Consider the following 5,966-nt stretch of genomic DNA (forward strand, 5'->3'; position numbering starts at 1 on the left):
ATAGCAGTTTTATTCGTAACAGCCAAAACTTGGAAGCAATCAGGGTGACCTTCAGTAGGGAATGGAAAAACAAACTGTGGTACATCCAGGTAACGAAATATTATTCAGTACTGAAAAAAAAGCGCTATCAAGCTATGAAAAGACATAGAGGAACTTTAAATGCATATTACTAAGTGAAAGAAGCCAATCTGAAAAGGCTACATACTGTATGAGTCTAACTATATGATGTCCTGGAAGAGGCAAAACTACGGAGAAACTGGTTGCCAGGGATTGGAGGGAGGGAAGGATGAACAGGGATAACACAAGAGGATTTAGGGGAGAGCAAAGCTGTTCTGTATGATATTATAAGATGGATACATGTCATTACACATTTGTCCATGCCCATAGAATGTACACCACCAAGATTGAACCCTATATGTCAGTTATACCTTAATTTAAAAGAGTGGACCCTAATGTAAACTATGGACTCTGGGTGATACAATGAGGAGTCTGTGTAGGTTCATCAGCTTTAACAAATGCAGCACTCTGGTGGGGGTGTTGGTAATGGTTTAGGTTATGCGCGTGGGGTGGGCAAAAGGTTGGTTATATGGGAACTCTCTGTACTTGCCACTGTGAACCTAAAACTGCTCTAAAACGTAAAGTTGATTATTAAAAATTACATATAAGGGATAAAGGGAGTGCAGGCCACAAATACATCTCACACAATTATAGCCTAAGACGATTATTTCAAATGTTTCTGTAAATTTCAAGGCAGCATATAAGAATGAAGCTTAGAAAGATAGTCTAAGAAGATACTAAACTGTACATCGTACCCTCCCTTAAAAGGATGAAAGCACACATTTAGCACTATTTCAAAAGCTGCTTTAACATTTCTTTTCAATGTTATATATTTAAATTAAGTTACTTTCAATGTCTAGCTAAGTGAGAGAATGAAATTTAACTACAGGTATTTCCAGTGTTATGCATTTGGCAACATCATGTAGCTGGGTAACTTCAAATAACAACTTGTGCTAAAATAAAATTTTTAGTGCCCATAATGAAGAAAACACTATTAGGTTTGTCCTTTTTAGTATTCTCTACAAATTTAAAAACTGACCGATAAAAATCTAGCAATTCTGCTCCTTCACCCTAATTTTAATGGTTCTAGGACAAATCCTAAAATGATTTTTACATTTGGCTACACTTCTGACATGTATTACTTCTGATGCTGAACAATTAATTTCCAATATGGATTGCAGTGAGAAAACAGGTCTTGAACAAACATATAAGCATGTTTCCTATGAACTAGCCTCCTTTCATGAAAATTAGGTACAGTAACGTCCCTCCTGAAATTCAGTATGAAGACATTCCAGCAAAGATCACACTATCACTTACATAGAACCCTACTGCTGTGGTATCTAACTTTATCCTGCAGAACATTTAGAAGTTTTGAAAGAGCATGGAAAGATTAGAAAATGAGCCACTTCCAAATAAGAATTCTTACTTTCTGGCTAGCTCTGAATGCAACTTGTCTAAAATTAAAATTAAAAATAAACTGGGCCCAAATTTAGGGAAATTATTAAATGCCTAGTTTTAATAGTTCTTTTTAAACAATTAAATATTTCCTACACTTAAGCATTCTTTTATTATTTCTCCATCACTGAAGTATTTTATTACCTAACATTTCAAAGACTAAATTAAGTAGCATTCACTGGGTGATCGGATTGTCGTGCTGCTTCTTTGAACAAATTTCGTTCCTGATGAGTACAACTTGCTTTTTACCCAAAAAATCATGTGCGTGACAAAACAGCAACCAAAAAGCCGGTGCACCCACTTCATCTCTGCTCCCGTGAGGGATTATCACTTTTAAATCATTTAATTCTGATGATTACCATAGTAACTTGTACCAACATTGATGATTCACTGGACCTCATCTGTGACTCCTCATCCTAAAAAAATGAGGATTTAATTCATTCTGCTCTCTCCCTCTTACTCCTTCCAGTTTTTGATGCAAGAATTAATAATATAGCTACTACCTTTACAATTGAAAACTTAAAACCATATTCATCCATCAGTGTTGAGCACCTGGATTTCTGACCCTCTGAGGATGCCATCTCCTCTCCTGTCCATTTCTAACTGACCTGCCTACTGTACCTTTACTTTTACAACGTCAAGTATGATTTTGTGGGCCGGCCGAGTGGCGTGTTGATTAAGAACTGGCTTGGGACGCCAAAGGGCCCCAGCTCAGATCCCACATATGAGGGCCAGTGACGCTGCCCTCTACAGCTAAGATGCTGAACAACAGCTCAACCTGGAGCTGGGCTGCCATGAGTCGCTGGCGATGGCGTAGGCTGCAGCCTCTGCTGCAGTGGGTTGCCATGGGCTACCATGTGTAGCCAGCAGCCAGAGTGAGCGGCCAGCAGCCACTGTGAGTAGCAGTCCAGAAGCCGGCGACTGATCTGCCTCGCCTGGGAAGAGCGCAATGATGGTGCCAACTTGGGCCAGTGAAGCAACGTCCTCCACAACTAGACTGAAGAACAAAAGGACAGCAACTTGTCTGTTCCCCTTCCCCCAATTCCCCAGCGCTGTTCCCATCCCCCATTTCCCCAATAAAAATCTTAAAAAAAAAAGATTGATTTTGTTTCCATTCTTGTATTCCATGTTTAAACTACTGGTTGACTCTAAAACCTGAAAACCAATTAGTAACATTTATGATAGTAAAGAGAAAATTAAACTGGGCCTAAATCATTAAAAAAAACCAAAAAACTTCTGAGTTCTCTGATATGTAACTTTAAAGAAATAAAACAGCACACTAGTTAAAATTTTGAGGAAAAAGTTTATTTTTTTAAATCTATCCAGATGAATTCAATGAGACTTTTTAAAGTGGTATGTGCCCATCATCTAAAAGCACAAATCACATACCACTTGTGCAAGATAAGTTTTCAGTATTTATTTTCATTATTTGAACTTGACTGCTGCATTTTATGAGGAAAAGACCACATGGCACATAATAGGCTTGGTGAAAATCTCTTCTCCATGGAAACCTGACAGGGTTTTCTTTTCTTCAGGGAAAGGAGCTTCTTCAAACCAAGATAACAACATTTAAAGGACGGCACACTCAATCATCACTGACAATGTCTGCTGGAAAGGTCTGAACATTATGGCTTCAAAAAGAGCATCACAGACCCTTGACATTTCAAGGTCAAAGTCCTGAAATCTTTGCCCACATTCAAAAGTCTTCCTGGATAAATTTACACAGGTTCCTTCCTGGTTTTTAGAATTACGTTTTCATCTTGTGTCTTAATAGCTTACATATACTTTCACACCCAAGTTATTGATCTTTTAAATTCCTCTCATCTAACCGCCATTGTTATTAGTTTGTGAGGGCTGCCATAAGAAAAGTACCACAAACTGGGTGGCTTACACAACAGAAATGCATCGTCTCACAGTTCTGGAGGCCAAAAGTCTAACAACAGTGTTGTCAAGGTTGGTTCCTCTGAGGGCTGTGAGGGAGAATCTGTTCCGTGCCTCTCCCCTAGCTTCTGTTGGCGTGCTGGCAATCTTGGGTGTTCCTTGGCTTATAGAAGCATCATCCTCATCTCTGCCTTCATCTTCACATGGCGCTCTTCCTGTGTGCCTATGTTCAAATTTCCCCTTTTTATTAAGATACCTGTCATATTGGATTAGGGACCCCCCCCCCGCCAGTGACCTCACCTGCACTAACTATATCTGCAAAGACCCTATTGCCAAATAGGGTTACAATACGAGAAATGGAGAGTTAGGACTTAAACATATGCACTTTGGGGGAACACAATTCAACTCAAAGCAGCCGTTTTTCATATGATAAAGTTTGATGTTTTCCAATCACTACATACTATTTGAGTAAGTGCTGCATTTCCCATGCCTACAGCTGAACCTGGCACACAGGAGGAGCTCAATCAATATTTGTGGAACGAATGAGTGAATAAATGAATGAGATGGCAAGTGAGGAAAAACACTGTGGATGCTAAGAGGTTAGCTAGGCTAAATCATTAGCTGAGTAATGCCTTCCTGAATGGAATTTAGCAGGAATGAACACGTGCCTTGGCAAAACTGCAAAATACTATGTACCCCATGGATCTCTAAGGTCAGTCACAAATTGAATCACAAATGTTAAAACGCACAAAACCCCAGAAACTATTAAGAATTTTTCTTTCTTAAGGAAAAAATAATAAAGTATCAGAAATAGGATAGCAAACGATTTCTGTTGAAGTCAAGGAATGCATTATTAGAGGGAGCAAAGGTCACTAAAGGAAACTATCAGCCAGATACATTACAACACGATCTAGAGCAGCAGTTCTCAACCTGTGGGTCGCGACCCCTTTGGGGGTCGAATGACCCTTTCGCAGGGGTCGCCTAAGACCATCGGATAACAAAAAGATATTTACATTACGATTCATAACAGTAGCAAAATTACCGTTATAGAGTAGCAACGAAAATAAGTTTATGGTTGGGGGTCACCACAACATGAGGAACTGTATTAAGGGGTCACGGCATTAGGAAGGGTGAGAACCGCTGATCTAGAGGCAATCCATTGCTATAGCACTAAATCAGAGGTGATTCCTTGTTATAATAATTCTCTTGTTATTTTAACACCTAAACTTTTGTGGAGAAGGTCCAAGATGAATTGTATACTCCAGCAAATTGTGTGTAACAAGCCTCTATTCTTTTTTACAATAACATTTTCAACATAGCCTCTCAATAGGTAATACATACGTAACAAGGCACTGAAGGTATCCTTTTCTATTTCTCCTAATCATCTCATTCAAATCATATCACCATGAATTTCCTGGGTACTTGGCTTTAAAACACTGTATTACTATAAACTTTAAATTCAAGCCCTGGGTAGGTCTCCATTCATTTCAGCAGAAGCATCTTGAAATGTTGAATTATCATCTTCAATTTCCTTCAGTCATTTATTGTAGCTGCCAAACTGAAATGGTGTGCCTTAAAGGCAACACTAAACTGGAGGCAAATAATAAAAAGAGTCTCTTAAATGTTTCATTTATAAAGGCTTATTTTTCCCACCATCAAATTTGGTACACTGTCTGAAATACATCACTTCACAAAATTGACATCTTGCATGCAGCTATTCTGCCATGATACATTTGCTAAACTTCAAGGACGGGGGCTAGCGCCTTTTTTCAACCTTTTATGAACAGACAAGCATTACAGAACGAGGACGGTTTCAATTTGGGCCTGTGGGGTGGGGGCACAGGTGAGAATTAAACCTCTACTGCAGATATCACTAGAGCTATCTCCTTTTCCGGACAGTTGTACTAATATTCCTGGCTGTATTAAACATTATGCCATAAAATAAACACTTTAAAAAGGCATACTGAGTCAGAGGGTGGCTCCTCCAAAGAGTGGTTTATGACAGCACACTCTGATAAGAAAATGAATCTACAAACCAAAAACATTCAAATCACTTTCTTGAAATCCTGCTCATAGGCAGTATAATAGCAAATTAATCAAGTAGAACAAATCTACAAAATTTTATTAGAAAGCCCTATATTCTTTTCCCCTAACATAACTGATAATGACAACTATAAAATGCTAATATATAAAATAAACAAAATATGGTTTATATTTCCAAAACTAGAGATTTCTAGACCATGGGCCGGCCAAGTGGCGTGTTGGCTAAGAGCTGGCTTGGGACGCCAGAGGGCCCCAGTTCAGATCCCACATGAGGCCCAGTGACACTGCCCTCTACAGCTAAGATGCTGAACAACAGCTCAACCTGGAGCTGGGCTGCCGAATCACCGGTGATGGCGTAGGCTGCAGCCCCTGCTGCAGTGGGTTGCCATGGGCTACCGTATGTAGCGAGCAGCCAGCGTGAGCGGCCAGCAGCCGCCATGAGTGACCGTCCAGAAGCCAGTGACTGATCTGCCTCACCTGGGAAGAGCGCAATGATGGTGCCAACTTGAACCAGTGAAGCAACGTCCTCC

This window comes from Hipposideros armiger, unplaced genomic scaffold, assembly GCF_001890085.2.
Source record: "Hipposideros armiger isolate ML-2016 unplaced genomic scaffold, ASM189008v1 scaffold_2, whole genome shotgun sequence".
Classification (NCBI taxonomy): Eukaryota; Metazoa; Chordata; class Mammalia; order Chiroptera; family Hipposideridae; genus Hipposideros; species Hipposideros armiger.